Genomic DNA, 20,389 nt, shown 5'->3' with positions numbered 1-20,389 from the left:
TGTTTATTTGGAGGTAGAAACAGTGGAGCACAAAACGAAAAGCTTTGAGTGTCATTTTAGTTACTAAAAATAACAAGTTTATTAAATGCAAACCTCTAAATGTTCAAAGGATTTAGGAATATTAATAGAATGAAGGTACACTGGTGTCATTTGCAGGATGATCTACACTTGAGATTCAAAGCCTAAGTAAAACAATTGTCACAACGAATGCTTGTCAAATTTGAATAAATGGTTTATAATAACCTACTCAACTGTTAGATGGCTATGAGGTCTGTACCAAGTGACCATGATTCCCTTTGAAAATATACTATTCAATGGACCTAGACATATTCAGCAATAGCAAAACAATAGGAGGTGCCAATCACATTCTGAATTTGTGCCATCAATCCTCACTTTGAAGGTTTAATTTAATCCTGGAAGATAATCAGGCACAAGTACATAATTCTTCTCTATATACATATATCATTAATCATCATCCATTGTCAATCCAATGCTGAGAGAAAGACTTACCAAAATGTGTTCATGGTTTGTTTCTTTAAAAGGTATTTTATATAGAGTTAATAATAATACAATAACATTATTTAGAGGATTCTGTTATGAAGAATGGATGTTACTGTATCCCACTTCCCAACATTCCCAGGTAATTCCTTAATGTCCTCGGCTTATGTAAATGATCTGTGTGATCAATGGAGCATAGAATTAAAAAATATAATTGGGAGGATAAAATATGTCTCGCATTATACACACAGTATTTAAAGCACCTGGGGGCATTCATTAAAAGTCATTTTGTTTTAATTGGAAGGATCATTAACATAAAAGACACTAGTCCTAGGAGGCATCATAAATCAATCAATGCCCCATTCGGATCCATATCCTTGTGCTCCAATAGGGGTACTTCAAAATGCTGCCAACAAGTCAGCTGAGCAAATGCCTGAAAGAATTTGAAATCCAACAGAGCATGAATATGCATTATTTTCCTCTGAAGCCTTTCCTGGACTTAAGTATATTTCAAATTGAAAGGGAATTACAAATTCTAAAGTTTCCACTACCAAATAACCCAGAGCTATATTTGGTCATGCGCATAGTACAGTGCATTGTCATCTTGCCTTGCCTTCTCACAGGTTTCATAATCTTACAATACCGCGGGGAGATACTGGGCTTCCTTTAGCACTTTGGCTTCTCAACTCAATGAAGGGGAAATCAATTTGTGCTGGATGGATAGCACCCAGAACTGAAGTGTTTTATCTATCCACAGAGTACTTCCCAGATGCAATAGGAGTTTCCGAACACCTATACAACTCAAACCCCCCATAATACAAAGAGTTCACTGGAAAAGGGTTGTGTTTTCACCCTATCAATGAGTCACTGACCATTAGTGTCAGTATTGCTTTTAATCAGAGAATCCCCATTTGGCATAAATTGAGACCAATTTAATTTAAAGTGATCCAATCCAACAATCCCTAAAAGGGATCAGCAGGTATCTTTCAGGAGGATATACATTAACATGATCATCCACAGAGCACTAGCAGCATCCAATAAACTTTATAGACAGGTTGATTGATCTAAAGAAAGATAATTGTATATGGAAACCAGGATACACAGCACATTAATACACAGATTTCTTATGTATTGCCTTATTTTATTAAAATAAAACAGTGTATTAATAATCAGAAAAGAGTATAAAAAGACTCATCTTGCAAAGTATACAGACCCAGAGAAAACTGAGTAACATAGAGAATATATTGTATTTCTGACTGGAATTTCTTTTCACATCAAATGTGTGATCATTTGGTGTGAAAAGAAATTCCAGTCAGAAATACAGTACAGAAATACCAATCATAAATGTATTCTCTAGGTCTAGGTATCCCTGCCTTCTCTGGGTACCTAGTGAAAAGTCATGAAACAAATTCCATCAACTGTATTAGTTTCACATCATAGAAAAGCTGTGATAATATGTTCAATTTGAGGACAAAGTTAACAAGCCATGATTTATTTATATCATTTGTGAACTAACTAGATCAAGATTATCAACAGTTGAATAGAAGAAATATGAAACCCATCTTCTTTATCAAATTTACATTGAATGTCCATTGTTTTGTATGATTACTTATTGTATTGTGCCATGTATCTAATATATTAAAATAACAACAATGGTCCTGCTTGGGCAAAACAAATTACAGCATTTTATTCTGCACAGAATAAACAGGAAAACATGAGGGTTAGTACTAAAGGATTTTGTATGTTTTAAAAGTCATAAAACAGTCAGGAATTCCATGTGACATGTACTAAACAGAGCACAATGGTTTAAACAACTGTGTTACTGAAATGATGCATCTTTGCAGTTAATGAATGAATATTTAATTCAACTTTTAATTGCTAGTTAATGACTGAGGAAAGCACAATCTTAAACAGTTGTAATCAACAATGCTTTTAATGGTAATGTAAAGAAAAACACTGTAACCTTTCAAAATCAAAAGAAAAAAAATCAACATAGGTGTATATAATATAATTACCTACATTTCCAGCTCTGGAAAAAATTTAGAGACCACTGCAAAATTATTAGTTTCTCTGGTTTTACTATTTATAGGTATGTGTTTGGGTAATATGAACATTTTTGTTTTATTCTATAAACTACTGACAATATTTCTCCCAAATTCCAAATAAAAATATGATTGGAGTGGAATGGCTGCCATACATGTAGAGATGCTGATTTAAGAATAAATTGCAGTGGTCTCAATTTTTTCCAGAGTTGTATATATGAAGAAGAAAAATCTAATAAATTTAACATTTTTAAGATTTACAATTAAAAAAATCATAGCTAGTATTTTCCTAGTTTAATTTGGCTTTTTGGAATCATTCAAATAATCAACATGCCCCATGTGAAGGTGTCATGTGTGCCCCAAGGGGATCAGCACGGACCCCCTGGTTGAGAACCTCTGATCTAAAAGATGGCCTGGAGCCAGCCACCCCGAGAATCAATGCTATCCCTGTGGTGGCGAAACGATTATCTACGATGCATTTTCTTACTTCCAGGTCTTCTCAGGGGACCGTGGCAACATTCACTGGGCATTAGCAGCTTAATGCTTCTTTTAGACAAATGCATTAATTCCTATTTTTCCCTAAAAGCATGCTTGACCTACAAGTCTTAAAAATACATTTCGAATTGCAAGTTTCCCCAACATGTTGGGAGGAATAGAGTGTACACATGTGACTTTATACCTCCCACTTATTCTGAACATGTTATAGAAATACCTCCCACTTATTCTAAACATGTTTATAGAAATATTAAACACACCTATTCTATGATGTCCAGTGGGCCATTTCCCCAAAACAACAGTACCAAATGAGCATCAGTATTTTATCAAAAGTGCAATGTTTCAAATGTGATGCATTTCCCAAACTGTCGGTAGTTCATTAATTATTTTGTGTCCATCTTCATTAACATATTTTTTCTTAGTACATATGGTATTTTGTTTATTGTGGGACTAAATACAATCATTAATTGTGGTATGCTTGCACTGCAACTTGCCTTTCTTAGTACATCTAGCCCTAAATGTCAGTGTTATTCATCAATTGGGGGAGGAGTGGGAAGGAGTCTACTGACATTAAAGTCAGATAAGTTAAAGTTAATGCCTTAACTGTACCCTCTAAGCTGAAAAATGTAACGGTTACAAAACAGTCATATTTGTGTTCATCTCTTCCTTCAAAAGTCTGCTCTGAGCGTGCCTTTCATTTCTGATTTAGTTTATTGTATCATTACACATCAACAGTTGTCCTCCCTAAAGAACCAACTATGCCTTTGTGGAAGACACTGCAGATGAGTCCCCCATCTCTTTTCCTGTAATAGTCCTTGTGCTGCTGCCTACAGTCATTTGGATGTGTTCCAGCACTGAGGCTACCCAGGCATATAGGGAACACCATGAAACAAAGCCTCTTAGAGCGATTCATCTTATCCCAAGGCAACCAGCCTCTGTTCATCTGAATTTAGTTTATTTACATATCAAAATACCAAGAGAGGAGGAAGTTTCTCTCGCTTGGCCACCCTTCTCTTCTTATAATATTAGCAACAACGTACAGAATATGCTAACAGTTAAAAAGGGGTGGGGGGTCTCAGGGCTCTACAGTGCGAGCGTTTTACTCGCTTTTGCGAGTAAAAATAATGTTGTGCGAATGTGAAATACAATTTGGGCGCACAGTGCAAATACAATTTTTGAAGTCTGTAAGGAATTATTACATTGACAAGATTATGATAACGATATTTTACACTAAGTGGAATGTATAAATTCATTTTGGGAGTAAACAACTCTGATGTCATGAACTTCCTCTGCTCTAGGTGTTTTCCTCCACACAGGTACATTCAATGACACTCGGCCTGGCCCCCCCCCCACCACTTGGACGCCAGCCGTCCCCTCCTGATGACGCTTTAGTCCTTCCTTCGGCCCCGCCCCCCACCCAGCTCGCTTAATAATACCAAAAAAAAAAAAAAAAAAAAACACCTCACTTCCCTCCTCCTGTGGTAGATCCTGCTCACTGTCCCCCACCGCCACTGTTTACATGCTTTCTTGCTTTCTTTGTTCCTGTCCAGTCTCATTGTTTCTGGCTTTCCCACCTCGCTCCTCCCCTCCCCCGGGCCCAGCGCTGTCCTCCATGTCTACGTCCTTTTCCTCCCTCCTCCCTCCTGCCTCCTGTCTCCACACTGCCTTCTGTCCAGACTGGTGTGAGGCTTGGCGTGGGCCGTGTCCCACCCTAGGCCCCCAGTTTCCTCTTCTGTGGCCCCCGCTGCCCCCTTCACGTGCCTTGCTCCGCGTCACCTCAGCTCATGCCCCGCAGTGCTGGCAGCGGGCCCCACCCTCCCAAACCCCTATTTCACTGGCGCCCTCCCTGCAGCCCCGGCCGGCTGTTTCTCTGCCCCACCCCTAGCCTCGTTTGATTGCCAGGGGCCCCCTGCAGCCCTTTGCGGCTCGTGGCCCTCATGAGGCCCTCATCGCCTGCAGCACTTATTGCCAGTGGCCATCGTCACCTTCAGCCCTCATGCTACCCCTTTTCGCCAGCAGCCCTCGTGGTCAACCCCGCCAGTAGCCCTCATAGCCATGACCCACTGCGCCGTCGGCCCCCATGCGGCACTCTCTTTCTTCCCCTTGCCTGCAGCCCCATTTGGTTTCCACTATCTCTCTCCCCTCCCACAGCCCGGCATGTTGCTCTCCCACCTGCCATCGCCCGCGGCCCTCGTGCAGCCCTCAATCGCCCGCAGCCCCAGACCGCACCATCCGACATTCAGGAGATTCTACTAGCCAAGATAGACTTTGCTCTTAAAAACCTGCTTAGGTGGTACAGGGAGCCGTATCACTTTTTGGGGGTTTGACGGTCCAGACCGTCATTCTCATAGCCAAGAGAATAAGCCAAAATCAAATAAAATCGCATTCCCCGCACCAATGCAAATCGGTGTTGTGAAACTACCGAATCGTTATGACGGTGGCAAATGTGGGAAATGTAGTTCGGTTGTGGATTGTCGCAATTAACTGAGAAGGCAAAGAAAAGTACAAGTCCTGTGAATGACATTTATGACCCAGTGTTGCAGTGGGTCATTTGGCATGATATCCAAACACCTACTAGCTGGCGTTAGCCGCCTCATCATTAAAACACACTTACAATAGGTCTTAGCGACAGTGGGGCTGCAACAACTTAGCGGTAATGTTGATTAAAATCTAGGAGCACTTCACATTTAATTTACACTGAAGAGAGATTGCTGCAACATGTGCAAAGCTGAACTCACGTGGCACGAGCACGACAATTACGCAGAGCACTGAAGAGAGACGCACTTGAGCCGTGATGACTGGATGGAGCTCAGCTGGTGCAGGCCGCTGCCTCTGGGTCCGAAAAGTTGTCCGTCAAGGATATTGCACATTGGATCCATTTAAACCACACAAAGTACTCTTTCCTGTTACTTGAACTCGTGTACGTCTCGCAAGCTATGCCTGTTTCTTTACTTCCTCAACTACATTATTATCTTCATCATTATTATTATACATTTTATTTATAACGTGCTCTTATTATACCCACGCGCTACACTGAAGCAACAGTCAAAACAGACACAGTAAAAATATGCAAAACAGTAGGATAGTACAGATAGACAACAAAATAAGCAAGAAAACAAGCAGCTAGGTTTTCCAAAAAGTGATTTCTTTAAATGTGTAGTGTGCTCAGAGCCTCTGGAAGTGTGTTGCACAGCCGTGGCACATTATACTATATGATCAAACTAGTGCCATACATATTGAATTCAAAATATAAATATATATCAGAAATGGAAAAACAAATGGAAAACGTATGAGTTTGCAGTGGCACTGCTGTGTATGCATGTATTGATACCGGGACGTGCAGAGGTGGGGGGCAGGGGTGCCCATTTTCTTTCCCATGCCCTTTTTTCCCCCCCGAAGTGCCCTATATGACCTGACTGCACCCAAACACCCTTTAGAATAACTAAAGAAATGAATGTGACCAAAACCTCTGGACAATAAGTAAAAATAAAACTAGATTTACAGATTTACACTCAGCTTTGTGGTAAATCACTCAGCATTGTGGTAGACCACTTCAAGTTGGGGTAAATCATGACATATTGTTTATTCTGGTGAAAACAAGGACATCTGAATCAGACCTGGGGCGCAACTGAAATATACAGAAATAAAATTAATGAATAAACACATGAAATGAAACCAACAAGAACGTCTTTGAAGTAGAGAAAGAGCTCTCATCATCATGAAATCACAAATGTCTTTGGCATTTCAAATGCACTCAAAGATCAGAGCCAAATCCTCTACAACAAAAAAAACAACAGCCAATATTAGATAGCTTTAGATTTGCCTATGCATACATTTTTATTACATTAATTACATTACATAATTAAATGCCAGGTGAATATCGAAATTCGAGATATAGTGGTATAGTATATTTTGCTTGATCTGTGAGTCTCTAAAAATACTACGACAGCAGCAGTGCTTCTCAACCCTGATCATATGAATGCACTTTACACCTGCTAATTCCACATGGCTAGCTTTTTGTATCTGCTCTTCACACATCCCCTCTCCATGGACACATGGGAACCCTAATCCTCTTTGTTCAGGTCAGTGGCTTTGTATATGCAGGTGCAGAATCGATTAACCAGTCTGCACCATATTAACTACCTGGCTGAGAGAAGGGGACTGGTAACAAACTGATTGCCTAATTCTAAAGAAATATATCAAATTTGAATACAAGACACAATAAGAAAAATAAATCAAATTCAGAGTGTGCAAGTAACCTTGTAGCAGAGAAAAATCCTTCAAGACAGGTTAGCTCTTTGTTGGCCATTGTGTTTTGCCATTGTTGTAGAAATTAAAAGCAAGACAAACAATTCTAGAGTTAATCCCCCTAACTGCAGGGCTCTCTGCGTGTATATCGGAGGAGAGCGTGCCATTCTGTGCTTTTGTTCATCATATCTCTGTGGGGGTTCTATGACATTTCCCACTGCCTTTGTAGAAGAGATTTTACAGTTTAAGAAATCAAACTGGTGCAATAATGTGAATTTTATGATGGAAAAAACTGGTTATAACATACACAGTAACGTAAAGTGAATGGAAGAATTGTATGGCATTCAATGTGACCCATAGGGTCTTTCTCTCCAGCCTCACAAAGTACCGCACTATATAATTCCCTTATGTTACTATGATGAACTCATGCAAGGCAGTGCAATCAAATTACATTAGCCACAATGAACAGCTACTGTGTTTGACAAGCAATGCAAAGAGAGAAAACACTGGTATATTTCCACTTCTGAAGTGAAGTCCTCTGTAAATGCGCAAAATGCTGCAATCCCTGGTGATACATTTTTGGATTGTAATTAGCTTTCACTTCAAACAGAGATACTCAAATTGATTAATGCAAAGACAGAAAACACTTGTTTTTTTAGATATCTGAAGTGACTATTCAGCAAAAGCACCATATACAGCAATAAATTATCTGATGACGTACTTGCTGCTGTACTGACTTTAACTTAAACCTTACATAAATTGAAAAGGCTTTAAAAATATTAGTATGTAATTTCAGTTCTGCCTAACCACTTCAACAAAGCACTCAGGTCTCTAATGGAGCTATCCGAAATATTTATTCATCAGTTTATTTCCTTATTCATTAATGCTTTGTTTTCTCACTACTTTATTTGAGAACCCAGGACTACAAAATTAGCACAATACATTTTTTACACTAAACACAGGAGCTTCGGAACTACAATCTTACATACAAGGTGTAAATTGGCTTTAGTCATGTAATTTAAAACCACTGAATGTTGAATGTTTTTTCCTATAACAATACTGATTTTGGAAATATTTTATCATTCGTATTTTGTCACTGAGGCATTTCTCTCTATCTACAAATCAAAAGTTGAACCATGACACAGACTGCAAGCTCTCAGGTTGCCTTTTGGTTCATGGGAATGTTTTAAAACATTAAATTTCTTCAAGATACTATATGGAAATACGGCAACTGTTATGCTGCACTGCTATACTGATGTGAAAAGCAAACACAAGAGATGTGTGGCAACAGTATTTATATGCTGTAAACTATTCCTATTTTCAAGTCAAGTTTTCCCAAAAGAAAATCACTGATATCTTTCTTCAGATAAATGGTACATATTTCAAGTCAAACGGACACATTTACAAGCACGGGTTATGCACAAATCCTCTAAAAAGGTCAGTGTTCTTGTTATGTGAAAACCTCTTGAGCAAAATAGCTCCTTAGTACAAATATGCTGTCATAGTGTTCAGACCATATTACAAACCGATGTAGGTATCAATCCATCCTTGGTTTGCCAAGGACCTGGTGTGGACAACTACTCAATCCAAGTTAAAAGTAGTGACATTAGAAGTAACATGTCTGACATGCAGAATTAATTTTAAAAATACATTCATGACTTGCCAGCCTTGAAATAATGAAAACCATTACATAAGTTACATGTCTGTTTCCCCTATTGTTTTCATATAAACCCAGCACAATCAAAGAAAAGCTGATTATATGCTGAATATGGTTCTCATCCAAAGCATAAATACCATGTGATACATATTTTTATAAAAAAACACCTGAAAGTCTCTTCCCCCTTCTGCAACACATTGCTACTTTTTGATATGTAAACCTCGTATTTCTCTCCACTGTTACAGAGGAACCCACATCTTCTTTGTGTAAATCAAGGACCTTTTTATATGCAAGTGTAGATTCGATTAACCTGTTTACACTATATTTACCACCTGCTGAGCCTGACAGATGGGAACTAGAAACAAATTAAATGACTAGCTCACATACATTTTAAAACTGGAAATTTGAATTAAAAAACATTATCATAAGGCAGCAATTGAAAAAGTCATGTTGCATCCCTCTAGACAAGCTTTTCAGTGTTGATTGTAGTATTGATTGATTTTAAGCACTCACATGGCATAAGTTAAAAGTATTACATAGCAAATAATGCAAATTATTAACACCTCTAACAGCAAAGTACCATTCCCTTACATGTTGTTTCCATCAGAGCACAGTGGTAGCTTTGTGTCAGATTTAGAAACAAACCTATACAAAAATGTCTACTAACAAAATAATTTAATGGAACAGCGGAAATGACATTCAACAATTTTTTTTCCTAATATATATATATACATATATACACGTGTGTATACACTCACCTAAAGGATTATTAGGAACACCATACTAATACTGTGTTTGACCCCCTTTCGCCTTCAGAACTGCCTTAATTCTACGTGGCATTGATTCAACAAGGTGCTGAAAACATTCTTTAGAGATGTTGGCCCATATTGATAGGATAGCATCTTGCAGTTGATGGAGATTTGTGGGATGCACATCCAGGGCACGAAGCTCCCGTTCCACCACATCCCAAAGATGCTCTATTGGGTTGAGATCTGGTGACTGTGGGGGCCAGTTTAGTACAGTGAACTCATTGTCATGTTCAAGAAACCAATTTGAAATGATTCGACCTTTGTGACATGGTGCATTATCCTGCTGGAAGTAGCCATCAGAGGATGGGTACATGGTGGTCATAAAGGGATGGACATGGTCAGAAACAATGCTCAGGTAGGCCGTGGCATTTAAACGATGCCCAATTGGCACTAAGGGGCCTAAAGTGTGCCAAGAAAACATCCCCCACACCATTACACCACCACCACCAGCCTGCACAGTGGTAACAAGGCATGATGGATCCATGTTCTCATTCTGTTTACGCCAAATTCTGACTCTACCATCTGAATGCCTCAACAGAAATCGAGACTCATCAGACCAGGCAACATTTTTCCAGTCTTCAACTGTCCAATTTTGGTGAGCTTGTGCAAATTGTAGCCTCTTTTTCCTATTTGTAGTGGAGATGAGTGGTACCCGGTGGGGTCTTCTGCTGTTGTAGCCCATCCGCCTCAAGGTTGTACGTGTTGTGGCTTCACAAATGCTTTGCTGCATACCTCGGTTGTAACGAGTGGTTATTTCAGTCAAAGTTGCTCTTCTATCAGCTTGAATCAGTCGGCCCATTCTCCTCTGACCTCTAGCATCAACAAGGCATTTTAGCCCACAGGACTGCCGCATACTGGATGTTTTTCCCTTTTCACACCATTCTTTGTAAACCCTAGAAATGGTTGTGCGTGAAAATCCCAGTAACTGAGCAGATTGTGAAATACTCAGACCGGCCCGTCTGGCACCAAAAACCATGCCACGCTCAAAATTGCTTAAATCACCTTTCTTTCCCATTCAGACATTCAGTTTGGAGTTCAGGAGGTTGTCTTGACCAGGACCACACCCCTAAATGCATTGAAGCAACTGCCATGTGATTGGTTGGTTAGATAATTGCATTAATGAGAAATTGAACAGGTGTTCCTAATAATCCTTTAGGTGAGTGTATGTATGTATTAGAGCAACATACATACAGTAGATTGTAGTATTACAATTCCTTTGAAGCATTCCCTGAGTTATTAAAACCTGAACTTGTGTCTACTCTCCTATGTGTTCAGAATACACCTGAAGAGAAAAATACATTGGTATACAAGTTGAGGTGTCCCTGTCAGAAAGATAAAGTATCCTTGTCGTACACTTTGTGCAGACAAAAGCTCCAAGCATTTGGATTATACCTCATTCATTCCCCTAGAATCTTTACCCAAAGTAATTTATTTTTTTGCAACAGTTGGATGAAAGTGATTTATCTTAAATATGTCTTTTTAAAGCATAGCGTGCATGGCTTCTATGATGATATTGTTAATCTTTACATGTTGCTGTAGTGTATAAGTAAATATGTGTAGCATAGCTCTTCCAGACTTTTAAAATGTATCAAATAATCATGGATGTCTAAATTCTGCATGTATGCTCTTTCAGGGTTTTGGAATGTGTTGTGTCATAACTTTGGGGATAGTAATTTTAGGAAACATCTGTGTTTCCCTTTAAAATAAATAAGTTGAGATGCAGAATTACCACCATCGGTGTATTTAACTACAGGGTGAGATGCGCAGAGAGCACTAATAAACATTTCTAAACAAGGAAGATTTAAATGATTTGTATCGAACTTAAGCTGATTTTCCTCTTCCCCCACAATGTTTCCTTAGATATTCTCTATAAAACATGGAGTAGACAGACAGTCAGCATGCTTCAGAATTTAAAGTAAGTCGATAAAAGACAGTTAGACCTCATGGCTGACAAGTTCCATGCCATCCACTTCGTCATTAGGGGCATCACTCTAAAATGATTAAATTAACATATAGATAAATGCCACCATCCCCAGGTGTCTAACAATGAGTTACAGCTCCAATTAGGATAACTACTGAAAATATCTTTCCTTACAGGAAATGGAGGTCCTTCAGCCATCAAATGATTCCTATTTGGAATTAGGCTATATGTCAAGTACGACTGTAAGGTTTGTTCATAAACAATATAAAAAGTCCATATGTAACACTTAGATGTATCTGTAAGGAGTCTTAATAAATGTAAACATTCATCTTTCAGAATAATATGAGGAAAATAGGATAACATCATCAGTCCTGAGGAGTTAGATTCCAACTATCAGGTTTGCGGAGACACTACCATGGGTTGCAAAGCAATATACATTGGGAGGCCTCAATTCTTTTGGCATCACTTGAATTTGAAATTCCCCCTGTCAATAATTGACAAAACCAAATAATTTGGCTGCAGTCAACAGCTAAGTGAGCAATTGTGTGTGCCTTTAAGTAAAGTCCATTAGCCTTGTCAACCTCCTTTTCAAAGGCATCTTCTTCTGGTCTGTACTAATTGTTCTTTAAAATCAAGGGCTGATAGTCCACATAAGTATTTTCTAGATAAAAACAAGTATATTACCTCCCCATCAACCCTAATTATTTTGTAAGGTCTGTTTATAGCTCCTGCTTTTGTGTGTGTGTGTTATGTTGAGCCATCTCATCTGCTTTCTAATCATCGCCTTGATTCATCCTCAGGTCATTGCCTATCCAGGGCTTGTTAAAGGCACATTCCTATTTAAATATTTAATGTCCAATGCAGAATGAGACGGTGCTACTTTTGACAGATGACACAGCTGGCAGTGACAGCAAAGGTCTAACAGCCATTGCTGTGTAAAAAAAAAAGTGCAAAGGCAAATTGCATCAGCAGGTTGAAGTCTTTTCAGTTTTTGTTCAAGTTTTACCAGCTGAAAAACATCTCAATGTCATTTTTTTTTTTTTTTTAATGCATTCTGTTTGGAAGTCATTCAACAGATGTTCTTTAGTTGCATAATTGGATTTACACTACTTTTACAAGAAAAAAATAAAAACCAAAATAAATATTAATGTATATAGGCACTACGGTTTTATGACAGCACATAGGTAACAAAAAAGAGGAAAAAGTGAGTCCTGAATAAGGTTGTCCAGCAGAAGAGATTATGTATGCAAACTCACAATGTGATCTAAAACATAGAGAAAAAACTAAAACTAAAATAGATAAGCAGCCTACCCCTAATAAGAGTGTCTTCAGGGAACAGAGTTTTGTGAACAGTTTTGATGTGTATAACATCATATATCAAGACTCAAGTATTCACAAATTAAGTATAGCTGTTTTGTAATGTGGAAGACACAGGCAAAGACAATATGTTGTATTGCAAGATTCTTGAACCCCTATTTATTAATTACACTAAGATAAAAAATACATTTTTTGTGTTCTTCTTTCATCAGCAGAACACCACATTTGGTTTTGAAAGCCGAATACGCAAATCTTTATTCTTGGCAGGTAGTGAAGTGTGAAGTGGCGCAAAAATGCTACGAGCACAGATCAGCTAAATTACAGTATGCACTTCACTGAGATTATAGTCTTGTATTCTCTACACAATATGACACAAAACATGTCTTCTCCAGGAGTATAATGCTGTATTTAATATACATGAGATCCACATTCAGTCCTTCAGTGGAGGACGTGGACCTTCCCTGCGTTTTCACTGTGTCACAAAGGCTTAAACAGTCCATGGGGATGGCGTCTACAGTTTGAAATAGTCTGGCTCATAAAATGATCTGTAGCTATTTCCAGCCCTAGAAATCCATCTCACAGCCCATCTCACTGATGAGAAAACAGGAGAGCACACATAAATAGTAGTTATAAATAATTAAATGATAAGTATTTTGTGTTTCCATGTTAAATCTCTTCCAAAAAAAAGGTTCTTCAAATATTCTGTGATTTTATAACTGGATGAAAGCATCACCTGGTTTCCACCTTTGTAAGGGAAGATCAATGTTTGGCCTTTTTTTTTTCTCCATACTTTGCAGATAACCACTTGGCATCATGTCTGACGTGTGTGGCATTCAAGACGGAAAACAGGAGGCACTTCTTCACACAGAGGGTTGTCACAATCTGGAACAAACTCCCCAGCGATGTGGTTGAAGCTGAAAATTTGGGAACATTTAAAAGTAGACTGGATAGTATCCTTGGATCACTTAGTTATTAGTGGACACATAACGAGCAAAATGGGTCAAATGGCCTCCTCTCGTTTGTACACTTTCTCATGTTCTTATGTGTGTTTTGTAGTAGTGCACTGCTAATTAATAATAATGCAGTTTAATTATGGGTTTTCTAAAAGGAATCATGCTCTCAATTGATACTGTCCTCCACTTCCAGAAATTCTCACTAATGTCCAGACCCTAACAGCTATACAAGTAACAACTCATAAACAGAACTCTTTTACAATACGGACATTTTATAATTGGTGCTAAATGACCACATTAAATAAATACCCACTTATTGCAGCAATATTGAATAACAAGAGTAAAAACAGTCGTGCTCTTTGATGCGAGTCTGGACAGAGTGATAGAAGTGTCAGTGACAAATAGGTTTCATACTGGAGCAATTTCAGAAATGACTGCCAATAACACAGCGGGCCATTCAGTTGAGCCTGACTGAAGTGAATATTAAAGCACTCTAACACAAGGGGATGGGTCATGCTTGTTAAAATGATTTAGCAGTAGTCCTAACTAGTAAGCAGCCTGCATTGACATGAAGGATGATTTTATAAATAATAATTAAACTGAAGCACTTCAAGTCTAATGTATTATGCTATGTTGCTTGATTAAATGTATTCTGATGTAAAAGACGGCCTTGCATGTATCCAGATCAGTCCAACCCTGCAGTACACCGAGTAGTACCACCATTGTTTTCACTTCTAAAGGTTGGCATTTACAGCATAGTAATTCAAGTGGGGCGAGTATTCCCTTTGAGGAATTGTAATGCTGCCAGGGAGTATGTCATGCAAGTTAGACAAAGAGGGAAATAATAAATAAAGTAAAAACTACATATTTGGTTTATGAAATAAACAAAAACTTCAAGACACATTATATCCAAATCTCACTCTGTACTTGACCTCCCCCTTCAGGGTAAACAATTAATGTGGAAAACTAAGTTTCCCCAAGTTATTGGCATTTTCTAGGGATGTGAATTGGCAGCAGTAAAGTTACAAAAAGCCTTCCAAACATCACATACCATGTACACACACACGCACACCAACTGATTGTATTATTGTAATAACCTTTTTATTTTTTTTGTAATCAAAGCCCAAAACATGATCTTTAGACTTAAGTATTACAATTTCTAAGATTAAAAATATGTTTGCATCTCAGAAAAATCATATTTGACATGTAGCATTTAGAACAGGGATTCCCAAAGTGCGGCCCGGGGGCCAAATGCGGCCCCACAAAGCCAAGCTTCAACCCCCCATTTTCTGAACCTTTACTATATTTGTAGACTTTCTGAACATTTTCTGTTTCAAATTGTACATGTAATTTGTGGGGAAATAATAAAACAACAATTAAAGTTTATAAATGTTCCCTAACAGAAATGTATATGAAATAAAAAGTTATGATCTGGGACATATTTAGTTTTCATCTGTGGTTAATTTTCTACTGCGCCCCCCCATCCCATGCAACCTCTGGAAACTGGCCCTCCATCACCAGGCTTTGGGAACCCCTGATTTAGAAAATAAGAAAAATAGCAAAAATACTGTCCTTTACAACTTGAAATGTGCACAGGACTGCCCCTGGTGTTTAGCTTGGAGCAAAGCATTTAAATATTCCCTAAAATACTTTTAAACTTGATCCTTTTTTATTTCCCCCCAAAAATGTTTTGTAATAAATTGACAAAACCATTGCCAGATAAACTACATTCATTCTTTTTTCGGTAATGTATGATAACTCCTACGGTGCATTTATGTTCTTATTCGACATGTAATAGCCATGTAATAGCAGAAGCCAATGCCGCAATCTCTGCCATGTTAGACAGGGCCAAATATTAACCTATGGAGGATGAAGCAGTGCAAAACTATTGAAATATTTGTTGTACAGCACTGGTTTGGGGAGGGGGATGTTACTAATAACCCATAGCCTTGCATTAAGCCTTGTCTAGACAAAATGTGAACTCAAGTGCCACTTTTCCTAGCTTTTAATTTAATTCTATTTATCGTTTTATTCCCTCTAATTTTTCACCGTTTAATTTTGCCAGCCGAAGCTGGAGGCACAATGTGCTTCAATGAACAGGCCATGGACCACAGTTTTTATGTAGTCAAATTAATTATCACTGGGGAGGTCTATTTTATGAAAATGAGTTTCAGAATACAACATTTATAGTTTTTAGGCTAAAAAGATTTTAAGACCCACATTCTCCATTCCACTCCCCTCTTAAGTATTTTGTCTGTTTTCTTAGGAGTTTGATGTTTTGATCTTAAATTAAGTAACTTCAGTTTGCTCCGGTATTTTTTTTTTTTTTTAAACATTCAAAACACCTACAAAATATTCAGATTCTTTATTCTTATCATTGTTTTACTTGAACAGGGTAAAAGCTACAATTGTCAATTTTTCTAATTTCAGGCATGCCATGGGATTTTGAGAAAGGCACACATGAAAAAAATGAAATGTCAAAAAAATAAACCAAGTCTACACAAGTTTATAATGGGGTGGACAGTGGCATTACCAAACAACAACATTTTACATTACCTAGGTGTGGCTGACTTAGTTTCATTATTTAAAATAAATATTTTTATTCACAAGTTATTGTTTAAAACAAAATTAACTATTCGGCAGAAGCATTCACAAGTTAAACACAGAAAATGCATGTGGATTGTCTTATTAAAACTCATACTCTTATGAATTGCATTTCTCAGTAATTTCCAATACAATATACTAGTTATTTGCAAAACATACAATCTGATAATGTATTTTGACAAGGATGTCCATTGCTAATGGAAAAAAAAATGGGGAGTACCGACACTGTTTTGATCTGTGAATGATATTTTCTCTCAAAGATACAGTTTCAGCGATGACAGCCCTTGAATCTCTTTGTCAACCATTAAATAGCCTACTTCAGCATGCAAATTATTATATACCTTTGTGTTCAAAGAATGGGAAACTGGGTCACTGACTTCATACACAGCCTCTGTTAAATAGTTTTCAATTTGTGATATATGTATTGTTTTCAATCAAAACTCAATCAAAATAGCTACAGGACAATTCCCTAATGCTAAGCATAGACCTCACATACACGAACAGGCACAGAATACATACATAAATGTACACTTCCTGCCACAGTTTCCCCACAAGAGTGTACAACTATACAATTTACTCAATAAATTAGTCTTCAACGCATTCTAATACGAGACCTGAGTACTTACAGTTCAGATCGACTAGCATTAGTGTAAGATCAGTATTGAGTTAATGATTGGGTTAAATACTACCCAATAGTGGGTTCTGTTAGCAATTACTTTTTACGTATGTCACATCCTAAAGAAAAAATAAAAAAACAATGTTGACTGTAACACATAGCTCTGTTGCAGTGTAATGTTCGAAATATTGAGAATATAATTGTGCCTTCTCATTAAATCAACTGCCTCCGAGTTCCTTAAATAGAAAACATTGTATTTAAAAAAAAAAATATATATATATATATATATATATGGAATATAACATTAAACCATTATATGTGTAGCCTCTGTTTTAGCACAACCATCCAAGTAATAAACTCCATGTATATGAAGCTCCAATTAAATAAGGACTTTGCTCTACCAACCGATGGTGAAAGTACTGAATAATGTCTGGTAGTCTGTGAGTGCCCCAGAGTCAATTTCTATATCATATTCACTGTAGATCCGGTTTTGAGTGACAGGAGTGGCACCCTGAGCACAGCCAATCTGTGCAGTTTATTTTTAAACAGAGAAGGTATAACTCTACGTATAAAAAGTGTGAAAAATCTTACTTGACCAAAAACAAATGGTATAACAATGTGTGGTTAAAACTCCTTGAAATATGCTTATGCTCTTTTAAAGATTACACTCTGGGAAAATAAATAATCAAGACATTGTTAAAAAATCTTAAGATGTACCCCCAGTTTGAAAAAAACATCTGAAGTCTGTGGGGGAAATGTTTTTTAGGATAAACACTGGACACAGTTACAGAGAGCCACAAATCTATATTTGTATTTGGATAAGCAGCTGATGCACTGCCTGCTGCCAGCAGCACACAACGTGCGCTTAGTCATTCCCTGATATAATGGGGCTACAATTATAACCAGAACCATTTTGACAGCACTGACTTAGGGCACTGCTATGATGCATGGGATGTGGACTTACCAGGGATGACTCTCGCTTCCTAGGTAATGAGATATTTGAGCACGAGAATTGCAATACTGAAAAAAATTGATCTGAAATGACAAAAAAAACAAGTACTTAAGACACATTTAAACAGCAGGGTGCCGAGATGTACTTGCTGCTTTTCCCACAAATAAATAGTGATCAGTGCCATCTTGGTGATGGGAAAGATAGAAACTTCAGGATAAAACATTTATGGCATATGTGAGCATCTCCACTCTTATCCCAGTGCCACATTACTCCAACTTGCCACCCACATCTCTCCTACTGAGACACCCCACGGAGACTTCATTAGACTGGACTTGGCCTTCCTCACCACGCAGCCCCCGGCACTCCTGTCACTGCATTATCCAAACCGTGGTATCCTCCTCACCTACCGTAAACAGCCTTGTCAACAGGCTTCGTATTGAGGTTAAACGGACAGATTCGGAGGTTCATTGGCCTGTTGAAATGACCCACGTGTACATGGGGTTTTCAAATTGCTAATTTACACTACTTTCTGAGGTGGATCTGAGCTGGCCAATCTGGGTGAGATGTACCAAGGTATCTCACCCGGCATTACTAGCATATCGTTTCAGGCTGAAGGTTAGGGTTAGTCATGCCTAGCAGCTGAATGGGCTTAATGCATTACACTGGAGAATTAGAAGGCTCACAATTTGACAAAATACCAGACTGAAAACAACAAGTAAGAAATCAGCTTACTAAAAATACGTTTTCTTTCTTCTGAGTTTCAAGATCAATCATCTTTACAGAGCAGTCTGTAGCATGGGCTGCCGGAAAGAGAAAACTGCCTTGAAAACGCAGGTTAGGTGAGGTATGAAGTCCGCTCATCACTGCGACTGTGATATGATGAAAAGTGTTCCTGGCCTCTTAATCAGACATTTGATTGACTTGGGCTGAGGTTGGGTTCCTCATAAAACACGAATTGTGCCTGAGGAACTAGTCCCTCTACATAAATGGTGGAATTATAAATGTTCTATGGTCGTGTATGACTGTTAATAGGGTACCTAGTATAGGAAATAGGGATATTCCTCTGTACTAGCATTTCTCTGAGGTACTGTACTCCAAATATGTTTTTGAACATTGCATCCAGGCCTCCATGATATCTAAGCACAGCAAATAATCTGTGAGGCAGCAGCAAGTTATAATCACACAGCACTCAGTAAGAAAATACAACCAACAAAACCAAATAACAATGCACATAAAAAAATACTATTTCAGCAGGGAGCTGTTTTGCTATAGGTAGGCTTTTCAGATGTGGCCAAGTGCATAACAAACGATGAATTACATGTTTTAGAATTAATATATTTAATACTGTATTGTGAATTCATATGTTCCCCATTTTGTGGGTGGATGAATAGAGCGTATTTTGCATTGAACATCCCCCCACATAATTGCATATAAACCTCCAAATACAAATAACAAGGGTTCTCAGAGGTGTTTGTGAAACCTACTTTATATTCTCCAAGGACTCCAGAAGTCTGGGACTTCACATCTTCACAACATCTTTAAAGAAATGCTCCCACAAAGCAAGTCTAAAATAAGATAATAAAGAATTCTACAAATTAAAAACATGCACTTTCAAGGATTAAATGAAGACTAGGCTGGGGTACATAATTCCGTGCATTGTAAAGTAGGCATGTCAATCTTTTGGCAAACCACTGTAATGTTAACAATTGTTAATGCCCAATACATTTCAGAGACTATAGTACATGGATTTACATAACCTGTATGAGAGCTACTCACACCACTCTCATCATTGTATTTAAAAGAATACTTGAGAGCCCATGACTACATGACAATGTATTTTTTTAATAATGTTGTTGCTGTTATTGTTAGTTTTCTTTTGTATTGTATATGCACACACTGTCCATCTTGATATTTTCTCTCAAAGATACATCTGTGACATCTGTATATTTGAATGAATATGGGTACTATGGGTACTCAAAGGGTACATATCTGGGAAAAAAAACATAACTGTGATGAAACATAAAACAAAGTGGAAGGAGTTGTATTTAACTTATTTCTGGCTACGTTGAAAATGACAGGAAATGTGTTATCAAAAAACACAGATAGCTCTAGATTGCAAATAAAGACACTTTTCTTCCTTCAATGTAACGGTGATTTTGAACTTTACTGAAGATCATCTGGCATTATTGATCAAAATACAAAATATCACACACTAAAAACTACAGTAAGGCATTGCTGTGCCAGTGGTGTGCATGTGTACTGTGGTTAATACCTGAT

At 37.9% G+C, this 20,389-nt stretch overlaps 1 long non-coding RNA gene across 1 annotated transcript in view; it reads right to left on the bottom strand.

The window, feature by feature from the left end:
- LOC136759604 (uncharacterized) overlaps window positions 1-19,678 on the bottom strand; it is a 32,742-nt gene extending 13,064 nt beyond the window's left edge. Inside the window, exons 1-3 of the long non-coding RNA XR_010820065.1 lie at window positions 19,597-19,678; window positions 18,845-18,912; window positions 18,125-18,195 (exon numbers count right to left, since the gene is read on the bottom strand). This is a non-coding gene — a long non-coding RNA (uncharacterized LOC136759604). The remainder of the gene's footprint in view (window positions 1-18,124; window positions 18,196-18,844; window positions 18,913-19,596) is intronic.
- Window positions 19,679-20,389: the final 711 nt, after the last annotated feature.

This window comes from Amia ocellicauda, chromosome 10 (genome assembly GCF_036373705.1).
Source record: "Amia ocellicauda isolate fAmiCal2 chromosome 10, fAmiCal2.hap1, whole genome shotgun sequence".
Taxonomy (NCBI): domain Eukaryota; kingdom Metazoa; phylum Chordata; class Actinopteri; order Amiiformes; family Amiidae; genus Amia; species Amia ocellicauda.
Note: the sequence above shows the minus strand (reverse complement) of the source record. Positions and strands in the feature narration are given on the sequence as shown.